Here is a 23307-nt window from a genome sequence, read left to right on the forward strand (position 1 = left end):
CGTTGAAAGTTTTTGAGGAAAAAAGTAATCAAGTGAAAATTTTCCATGGTTAGACAAGGGTTGGAAACTACTATGATGTAAAGTCTTGACTTGTCCTTCAACTAGAAACTTCAAACACTTATGGATTATGGAAGGGACTAACTTAAATGTATGTGGTCCAAGGATGACCCAAATTCTCACTAAATTTGTCTAAGGTATGGAAAATGGTAAAATGAACAAAGAATTGTTTAGATACAACTTCAACTAGAAGGGTGATTCCAGAACCAATGGTGGGACAAGTGAAACCATCATGAATCTTAATCAAGACTCTAGATTTAACATAAGTTTCTTGATATAATTCATATATGTGTAAAACTATTTTTCAATATTCATATTCACCATACATACTAGATCAATAAGAACACCATGTATGAGTTTTTTATTCATTCTAGCAATAATATACAATGGTTCACTAGGCATATTTAAGATATCACTTGAGGTAAAGGCAATATTAGGCTCACACTTAGGCTTAGATTTCCCTTGTTCTATCATATTTACAATGTTCTTAATATGTCTAATTTTATCATTAAGGTTTATGCTACTACCAATATTAGAATTGACAATATTTTTGGAATCTAGGAAGGTGATGCAAAGCCCCAAGGAACAAAGAGTTTCTTACACCAACTCAATCTACAAGACCCTCAACTAAGGTGTTAAAATGCATGGACTATTGGATAGTCTTGTCAACAACCAGAAAGGACATTGCTACACTCCCCTTTTCTCAATGGAGCCCCACTATATCCATGAACAACTCATGGAGATACAACTTCTCACATCAAGACTACTATTGACACCAACTCTCTTGTAATCATCTATAACAAATTTGGTTATGACACAACCAACATTGAAAATAGGTGTGGAACCTATAGAACCTCTTTACCAACTCAAATAACACTATCCTCAACCAACCCTTTTGTTTATGTAGTTCAATCAAAGTAATCTGCCTGCTACAAGACGCCTACTCCTAACAACCCTATTTTGTGCCTTTAAGGGTGAAACACTGAAAACCCCCTAATGAAACCCCAAAATTTTGAAACTTTCAGAGACCCTTTTTTTGACACAAAAAGACTTCCTAAACGCAAAACCCAAATCTTGCATTGACTGGGTCAACCGTTGCTACTATATGAGACCTAAAAAGGCTTTTAGGCCTTTTTTACAAAGAAACCACACTCCAAACGTCTAATCCAAAGTCACAAATGGATGTAAAAGGTCTATAAACATTCCCAAACACAAAATTCATAGTCATATAGGGTCCAACACATTTACTTTTATCTTTGCACCAACTTTAGCAGTCAAAACCGGCTAGTCACATGAGGATGCCTAGCCCAGGGCATGATCCCAAACTCCACCAGTTCAACGGCCCACTCAGAAACCTCAAAAATATTAAAATAAATCATCTCCCCTCTCATTCCTTGGATTTTGAGCCATTTTGGTGGGAGGAATGTGGGGTTAAGAAAGCATTTCCTTAGAAACCCTAGTTTTGGAAGGTTTTTAGACTGCTTGTCACTAAAATAAAGATATCTCACTTATTAATTAGTTTTATTCTGCCAAATAAAAACAAAAATAACATCAACATAGATTCCTACTCGAATAAATAACTTATACTGCACGTGGAGTCCGTACAATTTTCGTAGAAGGCACTGTTATAGCAATTTTTTAAAAATTTATGAATGTTTATTGAATCTGATCACAATCTTACATCCAAAATTCATCATCATCATTCTTCTCAACCTCCAAGGATTTAAAAAAGGTTTTACCATCTAAATCCAACTGAAATTTGAATTAGGTAGTTGTTGGAGGGAGATTAGTTACAATGTGACAGCAAATTGACAACAAAAGTTGTCATCCAACTTGACAACTTTGCACAAACTTGACAATTTATGAATTTTGCCAATGGGACCTATTAGGACACATCATAAACCTTAAAAATAGGCCACATAGAATCCAAAATACATTGCTTTCCTCATTTAGGCATTTTGGATGTCATTTGACCATGGTTGACCAAATAGGTCCTAGGAAGTTCACACTACAAAAATGGCATCAAAGCCATACATGGCAAATCAAAACAAAATGAATGGTCTTGAAAGATCTTATTACTACTTAAAACATTAAAATAACCTATAAACACCTCTAAGAGCCTTCATTTCTCAAGTGGTCTTCAAAATTTTCAAGGTGCTCCTACACCAGAAGGCAAAGTATTAGTGAAGGTTTACAAGTTTTGAGTAGGTGGTGCTATGAATTTATTCCCTTTATCATTCACTCCATCTATCACAATGATATTAGATTCAATGAGGTATTGAATTTTATTTTTAAAACACATAGATCTCTTTGTATCATGTCTGTGTACAATGGTATTAACAAAAAAAAATTGAGTTAAACAAAGGAGACAAAGTCTTTTAAGTTTCTGTAGGATTGATGGGGGGGAGCTTCATCAAATTGTTACTTAACAATTGAAGCATAATAGAGTGTAAGGAATCAAAAATTGGTGTTGTAGCTTCAACTTGACTTTAATTTTTTTGTAAAAATGGTTGTTTATCTTACTAAATTTTATTTTGTTTCCTAAAACCTTTGTAAAATTGATGAAATTAGATTTATCAATTGAAGTCATACATGAATATCCTTCATATTGACTAATCTAGAGTTGATATTCACAAAGTGTTGTGCATAAGTGTGTGAAAAATGGGCATTTCATAAAAAAAATCTTATCTCTAATGTTTAATTATAAATTACCAATAAATACTCTTTTAATATTAGCCTCGAGAAGAGAACAAAAAATATTTTAATACAAATTTTGAATCTACTAGTGAAACCAATTACTTTCTCTTTAACACCTTGTTTACAATACACAAAAATAGTTAATGCAACTTGTTGGCAAATATTATTTTGAAAATGTTGCATTAATTTATCCACCAATTGTTGAAAATTGTCAATTGATATATTAGGCAAAGAGAAAAACCATTCCAAGTTAGTTTCATTCAAGAATATTTTGTTTAAAGAAAAAGTAGTTGCATAGAGTGATAAATGTCAATAGATGAGTATGAGATTCACTTTTTCCATTGTATTTATGAAAACAAGTCATCTCAATTTGTTATGGGATGCGAATCTTGAGGATGGTAATAAAAGGTGGGCTACTCATGCAATATGATGGGATATTGGATTGGGATTTAGTCATGTTGGTCAATTGTCATTGTAAATATGATATATTTTATAATAAATGGTTTATAGTGGCATCAATAGGTCAATTGGCTTGTGAAAAGTTGGATTGTTGTGGTGTATTTGAAGGGATATTGTGGTATGTATGTGAAGTATTATGGCAAGTAGGTGGAGGATGTGGTTGATGGATGTTTTGAGAAACAAAGGAATATTGGCTGGAGATGGAACATAAGCATATTGATTGATATGATTAGTCCCATTACTAACATGGATGGAATTACCATTTTGTTTAGCAATGTAAATGATAGAGGATGTGCATGTAGCAATATTGGGTATTTGGTAGGCATAGGTATTGGTATCATAGTGTTTTCATCCATTATGTGATCTCTGCTACATAGAAAATCCACACCATGTGAATGAACTTGTATCATTTTCCTTAGATTCTCAATCAAGGAAATTTCTTCTTCAAACAAGTTTTCGCTACTCACAAATTTTTGAAGATAGATTCTAATCCCTTATAAATATTTATTAATTGTTCATTAGATATGTATATTGATTGGTCACCCTCGTCATGAAAAGCATGAGTGGAATGATTTTAAAGTATGTTAGGCATGATGTTTATTGGATTATGAGAATATTGCTCTCCTAATATCCTTGGTGGGAATAAGTTATCATGCAACTTAGGCTCAACATCATTACTATTAAAAGCATGGGAAGCCATGAGAATATAACTTCTTTTCATAATAATTCTAGATTCAAAATAATAGGTTATGAAATTCATAAACAATTGTATTAAAAACAACAATTGTTCCTAGAAAGCAATAAAAGAAAGGATAAAGGAACCTGTAGACATATAAAAATGACCATATTCCTAAATGAATATTTTATGTTCATTTTCCTATTTAATTAAATCCAATTTAATTAAATTATCCACATTCTTCTATTTAATTAAGTAAATCACTTGATTAAATTCACTATACTATTTAATGAATAAATCATTTTATTCAATTAAATCCCCCCTATCCACTTTTAATTAAATTCAAATTTAATTAAATAGTTATCCTAAATTGAATAAATCAAATTTATTTAATTGCAACCAAATTGAATGAAAATCAAATAATTCAATTAAATCCTATTATCCCCCCATCCACTTGCAAAATCCCAAACCCCTTCCTAATCCCTTCTAGAATCTTCTAATCGATTCTAATTAACCTAACCCTCCTCTAAACTTTGTCACATCCCTAAGCAAAGGGAGGTCACTTCTCAAATGGCCCAAAGTCTTGGATAACCATTGAAGGTTTTCAACCTTCAACCACTAAAACCCTAAAGTCTTTGAAAACCATTGAAGGCTTCCAACTTTCAACCACTTAATCCCCAAAGTCTCCAATAACCATTAATGGTTAATTCAAACCCTCCCACATGGTTAAAACATTTGTTTTGACTCAACCTCTATCCAACCCAAGGGTCTCATCAGGTCATTAATGCTTTGACCATGATTATCTCTTAATCATTTGCACAAAGGTTTATCTTTGGATTAGATCCTAATTCAGTGGGTAAACCTAACTTAGACTTGACCCTTAGCCTTTAGATAACCATGAGGTCTCCTCAGGCCTTTAATGCCTCCAACCTCTTCTTTCAACCCAATCTGGTGTGGACATTTGTCACTATTTCATTGGTGCCAATTGTGCACATGGATCCCCAACTTTCAAACTTGGCCCTTGATTAAGCCATTCAATCTTGACCATCCATTGCCCTGTTTGTGCTATAAATAGAGCTCTCATTCCTCCATTCTTAACAATCATCTTTCAAATTTGAAGCATCACACTTATGCTCAAATTCTTTCAAACTTTCATATCATCTTATGCTCATCATTTAGCCTCTTTTAGATCAGAATTAATCATGAACATGCATGCTAAAGTAGTTTATTTATCATTTTAGCTCAATCATAGATTAAATATAGTATGCTAGGATAGTATTCATACTAATCTCCTCATCTTATCATTTAGTTTGTTGCATTTCTAGCATATCATCTAGCTTACAACACATCTCATATTAAAAACAGTTAAAATCTCTCTCGTTCTCATATTTGCCATCCCTAAACCATTTTGCTCAGTAATCTGAGAGCAAAACATTGGTTTGAGGGACATTGTGAGATAGAGAACCATGGGACCCTCCTTGGGAAGCTGAGTAACGCATCGTTACTCCATAGCTTGCATCAAGAAGTCCTGTGTGTGTGTGTGGATTGGTATTTTACGTATTTTTCACATTTTAAATTTTATTAATCCATTTTTCCCACATACATTTCTGGCGCCCACCGTGGGGCACGCACCCCAATAACCTATCATTTTTTGAATTTGAAGACTTTTGCAGGTACGCGGGAAACTAGAATTGGCGCGTCAAAGACATATTTTAGCGCATCCGCCTAAGAGTTTAGCGCTTCTAGCCTACTGTTTAGCACGTGGGCTCTCTGTCTTAGCGCGTGATTCTGTTTAAAAAAATTTCCTGTAGGTATTGACACGGGCAAAACACAGAGTAGCGCATCTACTTAACAGAGTAGCGCATCCGCCCAACAGTTTAGCGTTTCTAGCCTACTGTTTAGCGCGTGGGCTCTCTGTCTTAGCGCATGGATACTTTTCCTTAGCGCGTGATTCTATTTAAAAAATTTTCCTGTAGGTATTGACGCGGGTAAAACACTGTTTAGCGCATCCAGTAAACAGAGTAGCGCATCCAATCCACTGTTCAGCGCGTGGAGACCATCTTCTAGCGCGTGCAGTTCAAACATTAGCGCGTGATTCTCAGAAAAAGTTCACAGCAAATTTCAAAACAGCCTGTTTTAGCGCGTGGAACAAACAGCTTAGCGCGTAGAATTCTTGTTTTAGCGCATTAGCCAAACCAGTCAGCGCGTGGAAAATACAGTCTAGCGCGTGCATATTTCACAGTCAACAAAACAAAATTTTCCAGAATCAATATTTTAGCGCGTCCATAAAACAGATTAGCGCATTGGGGGCACATAATAGCACGTGGGTGCTTTTTCTTAGCGCGTCCGTGCAATAGTTTAGCGCATGGAGTTGACAGAGTCAAAAATTCATGACAGAGTAAAAAAATTAGGCTTGTGAGAGGCATAGTATATATGGAATATATATGGAATATAACATTTAAGTATAAGTTACATTTCCTCTTATAAGATAAGAGGAAATGTAACTTATACTTTAAGTTATATTCCATATATACTTTCAGGACGTTTGAGAGGGGTTTCAGACCTCTAGGAGTTGTAATGCAAAATCTAGTTTTTGGAAGATCTTCCAAATTTCAGACTTAGACAAATTTCAGGGCATTTCAGGATCAGAATTATAAAATTTGTAACCAAGATCAGAATTTAGGCTTGTGTAAGCCCACACTAACGTTTGATCACTGATTGTGTGCAGGTTCTAATATTTTTTATGCAGGGGAAGGAGTTAGTTTAGAGGGTTTAAGTCTCTTTTTTTTACTTTCTTTCAACAAAAGTTGGTTAAAAAGAACTCACTCTCCTTTTTTGCACAAATTAAAATAAACCTCATCATTTCATTTGGATGCATAAAATGAACTTCATGCCTTCCTTTTTGGTGTTTTAAAAGAAACTTCATCTTTTCTTTATTGCATGGTAAAAAGAACAACAAAACAAACCTTTCATTCTTGCAAGATTAGAGGAAAAACACTTCATTTTGGAAGCTTTAAAAAGAACAAGACAAACAATCTTTACTTTGGCAAAAGTTTTAAAACGAACCTCACCATCCTTTGGTGTTTAAAAGGATTCACTTCATTTTACAAAGTAAAAGAACCTCATCTTCATTTTGTGCAAAGCAAAGAGGGAAAGTTTTCCCCTATCGACTTTAATTTTGTTGACCAAACATCACGATTTACTTTGTTGACCAGGCTTGTTTTACAAAAGTTTTGGAAATACACACATTGCTATGAAAGGTTAAAAAGAACATCATGCTTGTTGGAGCAACATCTCCAAATAGAAGTTAGCAAATCATTGTCTTGAAGGCTAAAAAGAACAAACTTGATTGCCTTGTCTCGAAAGTGGAAGGTATATGCTCTCCCCTTAACTGGGTGACCAAAAAGTCACACCACTCTTATGCTTTCAGTGTTTCAAGCCATAAATCCTTTAGCAGGCCTGCCTTCCCGAGGAGTTGCACTCAACTCTTAAAGCCGTTTATGGCCGGTGTGAAGGGAATGACCTAAGTGGGGAACGGCTTTGACGCCAAGAATTCCAACCCACTATAATCAAATGTGGAAAGTGACGAAAGTCCTTTTCAACGGTTACGCGCAGCGATTAGCCTTCCCCCAGTATCCTTGAGATACGTAAAGCCTTTGTTCTAAAGGTTGGGAAGCCTCCTGAGGGAGTTTATCACTGACGGCCGAACAGGAAGCCTGATTACGAACTTTAGCATTAGAAACTTTGAGCTGAGTCAGTTGCCAAACATTGGCAATATCATAGTGCAAGGGTGGGGAAGAATCCACCCCCAAGATTACTCACCATATATCTCCCAAGATAACTACTCAATTGTGAAGCGATTCACTTTGAGTTAATTTCTGGCAAAAGGCAAAAAAAATGGGCGCCCCCTAGGGGGTGACAAGTCTGTTTGAGCTGACGGAGTTCGAGACTAGTGGGCTATGATATTATCAATGACCTTTGAATAAAGAGTCTATCTGATGTGTCTTCTGTTGTAAATCAAACCAGTGATAACATCGAGGATTTGAACACATCCTCAAAAGAATATACACTCAATGTTTAGCATTAGGATGATCATTGTCTTCATGTGTGCTATGTATTCTTGTCACAAATGTCAAAATATCTTGCAAAGTATCCAACAATCAAACTCAAAAGTCAGTTGAAACAAGGAAAAATCATAAAGTGGAGAAGATTTCCATATCCAACAAAACATCTTTTGAAATGGCCTTCCATATCCTCCACTATTCTAATTCAAAATCAAGAGAAAAGCACAAACTCAAATGATCCTACTCCAAGTCAAGATCAAGATCAAGGAATCTCTTCATCCTCCAAATCTATCTTAGGTCCTTTCATTCCACAATTGAATTCTCCATCCCTTCCATCCATCTTGGGTCCTTACTTCCCTCCATCCCCAAATCCATTACTTCAAATGATCCATAAGAAAGATCAACGAGGAGCACATCTTTGAAATTCTTTCAATCCTCTATCTAAACATTTTTCCAAAACTTCTTCTATCATTTCCTCTATCTATTTAGGGTCCTTCTGTCCCAAAATTCAATTTTCCTCCATCTCTTCATCACTTCTCAAGTACCAACATTCATCTTGAAAACATTTCTATCTATCCTCGCACAAATCTTCAAAACATTCTATCTATTATCCAACACCTCTTTCCATCCCTATCATCCAATCCTTTGCATACATCCTTCACCTGTGAGATAGGCATTTGTGTCATTTTGTCACATACTTGCCCATGCTCGAATCTCATGTTCAGTCCTTTCCTTAGATATCTATTCATGAAATGCTTCAGAATCTGAGGTTGTTCCTCTTTAACATTTTCTTTTGGTTGGGATACACACTCAATCTAGAAAAGAACCACTTATCGTATCTTGGTACCGACATCTTTTGATTACTATATCTCATACACTTAATTGATTGCTCTAAAAATCATTGTGATCTCTTAAATTGAAGACATGGCTCGTGAAAAATCTAAAATCTTGCTTCAGCGCCACTGTAATTATCAGACCCATGTAAGTTTCATCACTTACAAGCCAATGCAAGAAACAAGAGAAAAAAAGAAATATCAAAAGCATGAGCAAGAAAATGAATATCAAGAAAAGCAAAATGCAATGAAAAGCAATATCAAAATGATTGGCTATGGGAACATGCAAGTAACTCCATCGGGGCTATGGACGCCTGGCTGGCAATGGAGCAATATTTGTGAAATTACAGCGATAACCTCGTCGGGGCTATGGATGCTCGCTGGCAGCGAGGCTCTATCTAGGATGCTTTTGAAGTCAAGGTAACTCATGTAGCTAGCCATGTTGGATTCTGAAGATTAGAATGATCATATGAGCCAGAATGAACCCACTTGCACACACATGGGTAATCAAAGACTAAGTACCTTGATCCAGTTTGAGATTCTTCTTCCCTTTTGAGTCTGCTTCCTAGTTGCTAGAAATGTTCAGTTGAATTTTCCAGAGGTTCTAAGTGTGGGATGGGTCTCTATCTTTGAAAAGTTCAGAAACACTTATTCAGATGGTGCTAAATACTATGACAATCTTACATATCACCTTTTTGCAAATGGAAACCTCTATGCTTGGGGGAAAAGTTCATCCACTCTATTCTTGCTTCACTCTAATCCATATCCCTTATCCTATCTATTCATTTCTTCTATCATCCAATTCTTTCTACAATCTTGCTTCACTCTAATCCATATCCCTTATCCTATCTATTCATTTCTTCTATCATCCAATTCTTTCTACAATCTTGCTTCACTCTAATTCATATCAATTTATCCTATCTATTCATTTCTTCTATCCTCCAATTCTTTCTACAATCTTGCTTCACTCTAATTCATATCTATCTATCCTATCTATTCATTTCTTCCATCATCCAGTGCTATCTATATCCTATCTCTATCCATATCCCCTTTTTCATCCTTGATCTTGATCAAAACTATGGACAACAAATCTATTTTGGTTCAGTCATCCATTCATCCATTCCTTGTCTTGATATACATTGGGGCAACCAAATACATCTTTCTTCTAATCCAAAAACTCAAAAAAATCAAAATATCCCAAAAACTCAAAAAAATCAAATATCCAAAAACTCAAAAAAATCAAAATATCCAAAAAACTCAAAAAAAAAAAATCAAAATATCCAAAAATTAAAAATAAAAAAAAATCACAAAAAAATCAAAGCATGAACACATGGACCATCCATCAAATCAGATCAACAACTGGAAAACTCTCAAAGTCTACAATCAAACTTATCACATGTCTTGTTAATCAATTCATTTCTTGAAATCAACATCAACATCAAACATGTCTTATACAGGGATAGGTACACTCGAAACCAGACAGATCGGTCTTATACGGGGTACTCACTCTTTGAATCTAGACATTCCTATCAATCATCAAGTCTTGATAATCAATCCATCCACCAAACATCATTTCTCATCAAAGCAGAGTGACAAAAACAAGCCATAAAACTATTTCTTAAGCTAAATTTGTGTCAAACAAAGTTGTCTGAATCCTAAACGAATCAAGCAATAGAGGATGTCTCTCCTATCATAATCCGGAAAATTTTCATCATCAGTATCAATCAAATCCTTTACCATCTTACGGATTTTTATCTCAAAAACACTTGTTTAGAATTTTCACATTGTCAAATCCAGTTTCCAGACCAGGAAACTTTATCCATATCATTTGACACGCTTTATCCTGAAGGGACAGCTAAACCTTCACTTTGATAGAGTAAGATTTGAAATTTCTCAAACAGGAATCAACTGAATCCAAACAAATCAAAGGAAACCATTGATCACTCATGCATGACTAATCCCCTTATTCTGAGAACCTCTATCGTAACATCACGTTGAAGAAACAACAACCCAGTTTTTCCAAATTCATCAAGAGAAATAAATTTTTATACATCAATCATCAACCAAATCATAACAATGACATCAATCAGTATGACTGCTGGATTTTATTATAGTTAGCCTTATCTTTATCAACTGATGGAAATACATGTTTCACAAATCATATTGTACATATCATATCCATCCATCTGAGACATCACCAAAAATTCACAAATGCTTATCAATCTTGGACATACTTAGTGTAGTCACTGTCCTTGGTTTATCTGAAACAATTATCCAAATAATATCTCACCATGGCTTGGTGATCAGTATACATATCCATATCAAAGTAGTATCAACGACAAGGGGCAAAATCCTGACCTCGCTGGGGGCATCTCGCCTTCAAGATTTTCAACATCAGACCAAAAACGTAGCAAGACAACAAGGATTTAAACAACCAACAAATGACAAATGACAATGCAAGAAGGCTAAACATCATGAACTTGAACTGATTTCAACTGAACAAAGATCTATTTTGCAAGATGTTTTAATTGACAAGAATACATTTCCAATAGCATGCATGATTACTTATGGTTGTTAATTTTTGCTTATCATATCTCCTGAGCACCTCCAGGATGTCTTACGACTAGAGAAGCAAGGAAGGAATGTGATGTTTTATTTGTCTTCTATCTGTGAGTGAAGCCTTTTACCATGCAAATTTGTCCTATGAAGAAATCCGGTGGCATATTGCTGAGGACATTTCGGATTTGTATGGGACAAAGGTTAACTCTTGTATGTTTACGCAATACGCACTCAGGTTGTCCTGGTTCAATTATACCTTGACGCTTGTGCTATCTTGCAAAATCAAATATCAGGTAAATTTTTCTCAGGTCATTATGGTTCAATTATACCATTATGCTTGTATAAATTTTCAACATATCCTAAAAAAATCAATGCTCAGTGATGATATTTACAAAGAAAGCAAATGAATGGTTCTATCGGATGGCAAATACAGAATGAGAGATGCTCCAAAAACAATTAGTTGCATATCATTTTACAATTAGTTGCATATCATTTTACAATTAGTTGCATATCATATCATACATCTCATTTTCAAAATATCATTCATCATTCATCATTGCATCCCTCGCATGCATATCTATCACATCATCATAGAATCTTTCTTCACTTTCATATCTTCTATCATTCTTCCAAACTATCTTCTATCATTCTTCCAACCTATCTTTTGTCATTCTTCCAAACACTCAATCATCCATATCTTATACAGGTGGTATCATTCTTGAAACCAGACGCTCGATCATCCATGTCTTATACAGGAGGTGTCATACCTAAAACAAGACTTGCTCTCATTCCAATCAATCTAATCAATCTTATCAAACCCATGCATGCCATCACTATCTACTCTTCCATCTTTCAAACAACATTCTTCTTCTTTCGAGAGATCATTCATGCTTTGTGTGCACGAACGATCTCCCGAGGGGGCATTATCATATCAAATCACAAAACATATCCAATATCAGTTTTCCACATCAACACAAAGATATCAAAATAAAACTTACATCAAAAACATGAAACAAATCTGCTCATCTACAATCAAAGTTCAAAAACCTATCATTTCATATCAACTTGTCAAACAACTCAAGTTCTCAAAAACCATATCAAAACTTGTAAAACAACTCAAGTACCACAATCACATAAACTTGTAAAACAACTCAAGTTTCCCACCCATATCAACTTGTAAAACAACTCAAGTTTCCAACCCATATCGGCTTGTAAAACAACTCAGGCTTTCACACACATTGAACTTGAAACAGACAACGCAAATACATCAGTTTCTGATCAAAACAACAGCTTGATAATCTATACATAACTTGAAATATCTCACATCAAAACAAGTTATACCGACACTCATATTGGACAACTACATAAAATCATGACAACACGACACAAATCTCGAATCTGGGGCATCACACATCAAATCAAATCTGGGGCATCACATCAAATATCGAATCTGGGGCATCACATCAAATCTGGGGCATGACTTGCAAATCAAAGAGCGACACAACAAAAATTGCATTTGATCATAAAATCATGATAAGGCATCATTTTCTTTGAAATAACATGTGCACACACGTCACTTCAAAGAGGGGCAAAATGTAGACATATAAAAATGACCATATTCCTAAATGAATATTTTATGTTCATTTTCCTATTTAATTAAATCCAATTTAATTAAATTATCCACATTCTTCTATTTAATTAAGTAAATCACTTGATTAAATTCACTATACTATTTAATGAATAAATCATTTTATTCAATTAAATCCCCCCTATCCACTTTTAATTAAATTCAAATTTAATTAAATAGTTATCCTAAATTGAATAAATCAAATTTATTTAATTGCAACCAAATTGAATGAAAATCAAATAATTCAATTAAATCCTATTATCCCCCCATCCACTTGCAAAATCCCAAACCCCTTCCTAATCCCTTCTAGAATCTTCTAATCGATTCTAATTAACCTAACCCTCCTCTAAACTTTGTCACATCCCTAAGCAAAGGGAGGTCACTTCTCAAATGGCCCAAAGTCTTGGATAACCATTGAAGGTTTTCAACCTTCAACCACTAAAACCCTAAAGTCTTTGAAAACCATTGAAGGCTTCCAACTTTCAACCACTTAATCCCCAAAGTCTCCAATAACCATTAATGGTTAATTCAAACCCTCCCACATGGTTAAAACATTTGTTTTGACTCAACCTCTATCCAACCCAAGGGTCTCATCAGGTCATTAATGCTTTGACCATGATTATCTCTTAATCATTTGCACAAAGGTTTATCTTTGGATTAGATCCTAATTCAGTGGGTAAACCTAACTTAGACTTGACCCTTAGCCTTTAGATAACCATGAGGTCTCCTCAGGCCTTTAATGCCTCCAACCTCTTCTTTCAACCCAATCTGGTGTGGACATTTGTCACTATTTCATTGGTGCCAATTGTGCACATGGATCCCCAACTTTCAAACTTGGCCCTTGATTAAGCCATTCAATCTTGACCATCCATTGCCCTGTTTGTGCTATAAATAGAGCTCTCATTCCTCCATTCTTAACAATCATCTTTCAAATTTGAAGCATCACACTTATGCTCAAATTCTTTCAAACTTTCATATCATCTTATGCTCATCATTTAGCCTCTTTTAGATCAGAATTAATCATGAACATGCATGCTAAAGTAGTTTATTTATCATTTTAGCTCAATCATAGATTAAATATAGTATGCTAGGATAGTATTCATACTAATCTCCTCATCTTATCATTTAGTTTGTTGCATTTCTAGCATATCATCTAGCTTACAACACATCTCATATTAAAAACAGTTAAAATCTCTCTCGTTCTCATATTTGCCATCCCTAAACCATTTTGCTCAGTAATCTGAGAGCAAAACATTGGTTTGAGGGACATTGTGAGATAGAGAACCATGGGACCCTCCTTGGGAAGCTGAGTAACGCATCGTTACTCCATAGCTTGCATCAAGAAGTCCTGTGTGTGTGTGTGGATTGGTATTTTACGTATTTTTCACATTTTAAATTTTATTAATCCATTTTTCCCACATACAGAACCAATTTATGCTTGTATTGTATTTAATTAATTAAAAAATATATTATAAATATAAATGATGGTACTATAATCAATTAACCAAGTATTCAAAGGAAATGAAACAATAGTAATGATGCAATTGATTAAACTATATGATATAGATATGATTTGATCAATCAAACACTTAATTAAGCAATATGAGATATTAAAATGGTGGTTAAAATTATTTAATGAAAGAACATAAGCAATAAATTTAAAAAAGGAAATGCTTCTAAATTTAAATTTTTTATGAAACTAAACTTAGATCTAAACATCTAAATGAGAAATAATGAAAAAAATTGGGTTTGCCAAAATAAAATATTTGAGAAATGGGGTCTTAGTAGAGATCCAAACTAATTCATTATTCCCAACAAAGGTTTATTTCATTGGGGGAGCAACTAATAAGGTTCAAGTTCAATCCTTGAAGAGAGATGATTAATTGATACCCTTTTTTATTTGATTTAATTGGATATGATTATGATATGAATATCCAAGATCTAGATAAAATAATAAGAGATTGTTAACATTCAACATAAATAAAAAGATACAGAATTGGAAATCAAAGGTTCCTTATTTTAAAGGTGCCTTTGTCAACAAAAACTTTAGATTTATTTTAATATTTATTTTATTTTATACTTTTATTTTTTTCAATAAAAGTGGAGAACCACTAATTTTATTAATTATAAATTTATACAATCCTGGTTCAAAGAGAATCGGTAGGAAAGAACCAGGCAAAGAAAACCTCTGGTCTTGCTCATAAAATCCCATTGGGAAGATAATATGACCGATTACATTGAAGTAGAGAAGTGAAAAAAGTCCATTAATAATTGATATGTCATATTACTAGTTTATTTACATCATTGTACATGTACACAATCATACATAACTTTTCAAGCTTTAATATGAGCTTTAATTTTTATTAAGTAGAATTTTAGGTGTTTTAGGTACACTTTATCTTTTGCCCTTACAAAATAATAATAAAAAATATATGATTATTCCAATTGGCTCTAACATTTGGAAAAATGTCAATAGAACTAGAGACATAATACTCAAAGGAGTGAAATGGAAGGTGGGGAAGGGTAATTTTATTAAATTTTGGGAAGACACTTGGTTGTTAGACTCTCCCATTAGTGATAATCCTAATTGGGGAAAGTTTTAGGATCAGTGTAAGGAAAAATTTACTATTGTGGCTGACTACTAGAATTTAGGTCAGTGGAAGGACCTATCCACTATTGATCCTTCTCTTGAGCATCTGAATAAAATTATGAATTCTATGGTGGTGGTTGATGACGAGGACCAGCTTATCTAGAAACTTACTGCTGATGGTAAATTTTCTGTCTCCTCTCTTTATTTTCGGCAATATTCTAGTCAGGATAGTCCATGTTGGGCTAAGGCTTGGGTGGAAGGTCTTATCCCCAAAATTAATTATTTTTTCTGGACTGTTCTTCAAAACAAGATTCTAACGAATGACAATCTCAAAACAAGAGACTTTTGTTTGCCTAGTATTTGTCATCTTTGTATGCAGAATGAGGAAACTATTAATCACATGTTTATCCATTGCCCTTTCTCTGTGGATATTTGGGCTAGATGCTTGGACAACTTCAATATCAGATGGGTCTTCCCTAAAGCTTTCCAAGATGTCTTCAATTCTTGGTTCCACCCTTCGAAGAACAATTCAGTTAATCTGCTATGGAAATTTTCTTTACCTCATATTTGTTGGGGAATCTGGAAAGAGAGAAATGATAGAGTGTTCAGAGATAAGGCATCAAAATCTCAAATTATTTTTGAGAAAATCAAAAGACATATGGTGGAGAAACTCTACATCACCGGTGGAATAATGAATCCCAAAGATCAAGGTGATAACATTATTTTTTAAAATTGGCAAATAAAGGGGAGTGAAATCATACATGCTAATCCTAGAGAAGAGGTGAGATGGGAATGTCCCCCTCAGGGATGGATGAAAATCAATTTTGATGGCGCTTCCAAGGGTAATCTTGGTAATGCGGGGTGTGATGTGGTATTAAGAGATGAAGGGGGAATATGCAAATCTATTAAATGTATTCCAATAGGTCACCAAACCAATCATGTTGTTGAGGCCATTGTTGCTTATCAGGGGTTGGTTCTAGCTAAAGACTCAAATTGCACTAAAGTGTGGGTTCAAGGCGATTCTTTGATCATTATTAACTGCTTGAATAATGTTTTCCCTCCCTCTTGGTCTATACATAATTCCATTAAAACTGTGAAGGATATAAGTAAAACCTTTGAAATATGTATTTTCACACATGCATATAGAGAAGCCAACAAATGTGATGACTGGGCTGCCAACCTGGCTTGTCGTTTTGACCAAATTATTACCCGTTATGGTGAGAGTAATCTCAAATGTGAGGCGAAATCTTTGATTGAACTAGACCGGATCCAGATGAAGCAATGTGTCTTAGCTAATCATAACCTCTAATGCCTTTTCCTCAGTTGTCTATGATTGATCACAATGGTGGCGAGGCTTTTTTTATTTATCATATCATATTTATTTGGCATGGATTCTAGGTGGCACTGCATAACAGCAATAAAATTGTTAGGTTTTTTCATAGAGCTTGCAGAGAAAATAACAGAGTTGCGATAAGGAAGAATTGGGAATTTAAGGATAAAATGGGGGGCAATAAAAAAGGTTTGAACCGGCTTCTTGCTCGGATTGGAATAGAAACAATGAAGTATGGGAGATTCTTCAAGAAGGAGGTTTGGATGTTTTTATGGAAAGGCTTTGTGGCAAAGACCCTACTATCACTAAGCATTTCATAAAAAACAGGAAGAGTGGTAAGATTCTTGTTGGCACCCAGATGATGCAAGTGGATGAGGATGTCATTGCAGAAGCTACGAGTATGGTGAAAGAAGGTATGAAATTTTACAGAGATCAAAGTGTGTCTGACAAGGCTGGGGATAGGTATCTTGTCACAGATGGTGAAAAAAGGAAATTGGTGAAGGCGGATAATCCCTACTATTCTCCTAAGCGTATTTGCAGGTTGTGAAGGTTTGTGTTGTTTTCCACCATCAACTACATTACTCTAGATGAGAGATTCACAAGGGCTTATGGGCATCACTTTGTGCTCCTCAACCACTTTCGCCATGGTGATAAGGGAAGTCTACCTCACTATCTTGCTTGCTCTATGGATCATACTATTCATGAAATGCATAAAGATTTTAAAAGAGATCACATCCTTCACCAGGGTTTAATGGTTTTAGTTTACAAGATGTTGAAAGGGAAAATTATTGAGAAACCCATTAGTAAAGGCAAACAAATTAGGGATGATGATACTGAAAGTGAGGATAGTGGGTTCAATCTCTATTCTGAAACTGAGGGTGAGTTTGAATATTTTAGCAAGAAGGGGAAGACCAAGGGAAAGAGCAAGGGGATTGCTATGGGATCTGATATTTCGGACTCTGAGGGGGAGTCTTTTGATGATAAAATCATAAAAAATTAAGAAGATAAAGGGAATTGGTAAGCAAACCCAAAGGATCAAGAAGACTAGTAAGGGGATAAATAAGGTGAAAAGGAAGATTATTATTTCTTCTGATGAGGATTCTGAGGCTAAAAAAATGGACAAGAACAAGGGTAAGGAGGAAGATGAAATGTTGGATGTTGACCATGGGGAGAACCTGAACACACAAAGAATGTAGAATGAGGGTTAGGAGACCAACATGGGCAATCAAAATGTCTGCCAAGGTGCCATAGGTAATGATAGAATCAAGGGTTTCTGTAAGGTCATTAGCAAAATGGTGAAAGAGATTGGTGATTTGAAGACTGATCTCAATATGATCAAAAGGGAAACCATGGGTGAGAAGCCTCTCTCTATGAACATCAAAGAATTAATGGTTGCTATTACTAAGGTTGGGGCTATTGAAACAATGGTTAGTAAAATTTTGGAAATGGAAAAGAAGGTGAAGGAGCTGGAAGGAATCAAAGATGATAAAGGTTTGGAAATTAACCTAAACAACCTGGTCAATAGAGTGGATAAGATGGAGCTTACTGTGAAGAGGATTGTTGAGCAAAATTTCCAGATCCTTAAGGCCACTATCGACCATGTTAACATGTTGATAAATAAATTTGAACAGATTAAAGACAAGGAAGATGAGAAGGACCAGACAAAGAAGACGGGTCATGAAAAAAGAACCAGGGCCAACACTCGAAAGCAGGTGGGCATCAAGGAAAAAGAGCTTGATGATATGAAGAAATTTGTGGTCAATATAAAGGAGATGGTGGTTCATGCGGAAGAACTCATAAGAAACATCTTGTTGTCCTTGTCTTTGTGTTGTCCTTAGGTTGTCTTATGATGTTCTCTTTGTCTTGTGATCCCTTTTTGTTTTTATGGGATCTGATCTTTGTATGGGTGTCCAAGCACTGTTATTTCATGCTACTTTAATGCTTTATCTTTCTCCTGATATGTAATCAAGGTTCCGGGTTCCTTCCAAAAACTTGTTTTTAATTAATCAAAACAAATATATGATTATTTTCTTTCATATTTTTTTTATTTTACATTTGAATATTTGTATTATTTCAATTTACAAAAAGTATGTTCATGTAAGAAGAAAAATAGTTATAATAATGAATAGGTACAAATTTATAATAAAACAATTTGTTTTAATTTTGTTTTCTAAAATATGAATTTTAAGATAAATTATTTTTTATCGAAAAAACTTGTAAAACAAAATTTATATATTTTCTTTGTCATAAATATTTTATATTAATCATATTAATTTAATAGATTATATAATTTCTAGAAATTGAATTTAAATAAGAAGAAAATGTATAAAGATCTAATTTTTTATTATAATTGTTGTTTTTAGATAAAAATGATAGTAATCACTAAAATATTAAATATTTTTTTATTGTAATTATTAATACTATAAATGAAATTTCAATAAATATTTTAAAAATATATCATGAGGAGAATAAAGCTCACTAAATAACCAAGAATATAAAGAAATTTAAAATGACTCATAATTTTTAATACTTAAGTGATGAATATTCTTTTTGGAGTTTTACTTATGTATGTGATAATGTTCTCATCATTTATAATGAAGTTTTTAATGTATTTTTTTGGATTAGGTTCTTAAATTACACTTTACGTGATGAGGAAATTAATATTCTTCCAGTGTTGAAGGAAATTATTACAAATGATATACGTCTTTGGATTTTCAGGTAAGATTGACCAAGAAAAGAAAAGAAATTCTTCAACTGTTTTTGTTCAATTTTCCTATCACATATTAGTAGTGGTTGTGATTTTACACAACTTGTTGACTTCATTAATGATGATATTTTATATTCTCCACACTATGTTTTTTTATTCAAATATTTTTAAAATATATTTAAAAAATCAAGAAAATGATTATTTTTTGTTAAAGATATTTTTACATGTAATTAATTTAGTAGTATATCTAGATAGTTGAATCAAAAAAAAAATTGAGCTTCAAAATATGTGAAATATAATATATCTAAATATATTAATTATTAAAAATAAGCCATCGTAATAGTAGTCAAAATATAACATAAAAGAACACTTGAATTTGCAGTGGAGACCAAGATACAGTTGTCCCTTTATTGGGAACACGCACTCATATTCGTCATCTAGCCCATGACATGAAGATACCTATAAGAGTACCTTATCATGCTTGGTATCATAAGGGACAGGTACAATATTAAATATAATTTATTTTAGAGTTGTATTGTAATAGTATTTTGTATTGTATATTTACATGTACATACACACACATGTTAACATAAATATGTATATATTTATGTATAAACATATAAATACCAATGTATATATGCATATATTCTTATTTATTAAAATTTTTGAAAATTAATATAGTTTATAGTGATCTTAGAAGAATTGTAATATATTTATATGTTTATAATTCAATTTTTTTGGACAAAACAATAGGTAGTTGGGTGGACAAATTCTTATGGAACATTGTTGACATTTGCAACAGTTAGAGGAGCATCACATATGGTTCCATATTCCCAGCCCGATAGAGCATTGAGTTTGTTTCAATCATTTTTATTGGGTGAAGATTTACAAAGCAAGCCTTAATTTGTTTTTATGATAAGTGAAACTAGATGGGCAATCTATTATTTTTACAAAAATGTTGGATTTCTATCATTCATACTCATTTATGAGATATGAACCATACATTGACCCCCTTAATAATCTTGTAATAAAAAAAATACTAATTAGAAATGGTATTAAATAGTAACTATATTGTAAATCTGTGATCTCATGAATTCAATGCTCAAGAATGAATTATTAATCAAAATAATTAATACACTTTAATTTTTTATTTCAATTATTTATCTTACCTAAGATTATTTTGAGTTCTTTAATGTTATATTCACTCTCACATACAAAAATATTTAATATTATGTACAACATTATAATTTATTTAATTAAGCATTATTCACAATTTTCTATACCTTATGCTACCTCAACTATCATATTTTTAACTTTACATCTCTTATGTTAGTGAGTTCTAATGATTATCTATTAGGGACTTAATCTTTTTAGTGTTTTTATTATTACAAGACATTGATAGTATAGCATAATAATTGCATGCACTAATAATGTTAATTATTTGACATATTATATGGAAATAAATCACACCCTACATAAATTTGATATATGTTTCTAACTCTAATAGACATAAACCTTTAGATTGTAAGAGATGAAAATTATGAATGAAAATAGAGATCCAATTACCTAAGTTCAAAATAGGAATGTTCAAGAAAAATATGGATCTTATCTACTTCATAATTGTTGGTGTTGATAGCAAATCCCTAGCTCCTACAAATCATCTACAACCAAAATGAATATTGCATATGAAGAGAAAAAGTCATGATTGATGTCATGCAACCTTGAGAGAGATTGATCCAAGTAGGAATTTTATATTAAGATGAGATTAACTTGTAAATGAATCAGATTAATCATAATTTTAATATAATGAATACTTATAAAAGCATAAAGATAAAACCCTATGCGAATACCCTCAAAGAGAATTAAATTAGAGCATGAAAAGTGTCTTAATCATATGACTTTAGATAACTTGAACTATAATTAGCTTAAAATATAAATATAATGATGCACTTGTAAGTTTAGCTTAAGTGTAATAAAGTAATAAAGGACCTAATTACTTAATTAATTAGGTGATTATTCTAATTATCTTAACACCCTCTTTTAAGATTAACTTAGGGAGAAGCTAAAAATATAATAATAAATGCATGAATAAAAGAATGTATGTGTGGATGGGTCCCAACTACAATGCTTGATGAGGTACCCATGTACAACAAAATACAAACCCTCACAACTATAGAAAAGGAGAAAACCACATATGAAAAAACCGCTCTCTAAAAGAGAGAATGAAATAATTGCACTGGTGACAAAAAAATAGGATTCAATGTGATCCCCCAAGGATTGCTTCTATCAAACAAGTAAAATGAATGAATCATCATAATAGAGAGAAAATGAGGATAGAATTACCCCCATAAAGAGGTAACTCTTGTTCAAATGATGAATGCCTAAAGACATAACACAATCCACTACCTGAAAACAATATTTATTCCCTCAGGAAGAAACAAATATATTAGTGATATAAGAAGTCATTCCTCTAAATAAAAATAACTAGGAGGCCATATCTAAATAGTGTGTACCTCCATAAATAGTGTAAATTTCACATTTTCCATGAAGGATGATGGTGTCACAAGACAAGTAGGTACATATCCAATCAATGTAGAAGTTGACAATCTAGGACTCCATAAAGCTAATGTATAAAAATCTCCATGAGTGATGAAGAGTAGTTATTCACACTAACGAGTCTATTTGTTGGTTTTTTCCAACTGATTAGTCTATAAACCCTCTAAAGGTTAGCCACTTATTATTTAAAGGGTATTAGAGTAGTTATAAATGAGCATAATTAACCCTAAGGATTAGATTGTTCTACACCTTTTGTTTCGCAAGACCAAGCAGGGTAGTGTTGTGCTTCACAAATCATACCCTACTGCACCACTTGGTAAAGTGGGGACACCCATTTTTTTCTTGTTTTTCTCATAGGTCTATAACCCTTCACTTTTTTTTAATTTGTTTTCCTTACCTTCTTTCATTGTTTCTTCTTGGTCTTTAAGCTTAGGGCTTAACTAGTTCCCCCAATCATTCTTGGGAACCCTGATCCTTGATCCCTAATCTACACATGGTTTCCTTTTTTCTTCTTTATTCTCTAGGCATCAATCCTTTGGCCATCCTTGGCTCCAAGTTGGAACTATCAACCCCAAATCTTGATGCCCAGCTTCATTTTCCATTTAAGGATTAGATGTCAAGGGTCGGGGAATCACTTAGCAATAGGCAATCCCCAATTCCCTAACCTCTGATTCTTAATGGTTCATCTACTTTTCATCTTCCTTACCTCCTTGTGCAGGAGAACCTAAGGGTCCAATGAGACCTGTAATAAAAATGAGTAATCATAGGTTTCGTTGAATGTAATAAGGTCATTCATGACCTAAAACAATGTAATAAGGTCAATGAAGTTCAATTGATATAATGGTTTGGAGTCATAGGGTTAAGTTGTTTAGTTGAGTCACCAATGGTCAAATGGTGCCCAAAGGAAAATATGTGTAATAATTTCCAAGAAGGAATAATAGGTGTCAATTAGGATTTCATAAGGTGTTTTGAATATTCTTGAGGCATTAGATCAAGTTTCCTAATGTAACTAGGTCAAGATATCAAAAGTTGCCAATATTTAACAAATTCAAATGTGAACTCTACTGACTAGTTGGTTCAAATATTAGTTAGGGAGGTTGTAGTTGGTTTGTGAGTCTAGAATGAGTTTAAAAACTTCACTTTCATGTGTGG

The 23307-nt window shown here is 33.5% G+C and overlaps 1 pseudogene; it reads left to right on the forward strand.

The window, feature by feature from the left end:
- Positions 1-20502, forward strand: part of LOC131036410 (serine carboxypeptidase-like 44) — a 45585-nt pseudogene extending 25083 nt beyond the window's left edge.
- The last annotated feature ends 2805 nt before the right edge of the window (positions 20503-23307 follow it).

Source organism: Cryptomeria japonica, chromosome 6 (assembly GCF_030272615.1).
Source record: "Cryptomeria japonica chromosome 6, Sugi_1.0, whole genome shotgun sequence".
Taxonomy (NCBI): Eukaryota; Viridiplantae; Streptophyta; class Pinopsida; order Cupressales; family Cupressaceae; genus Cryptomeria; species Cryptomeria japonica.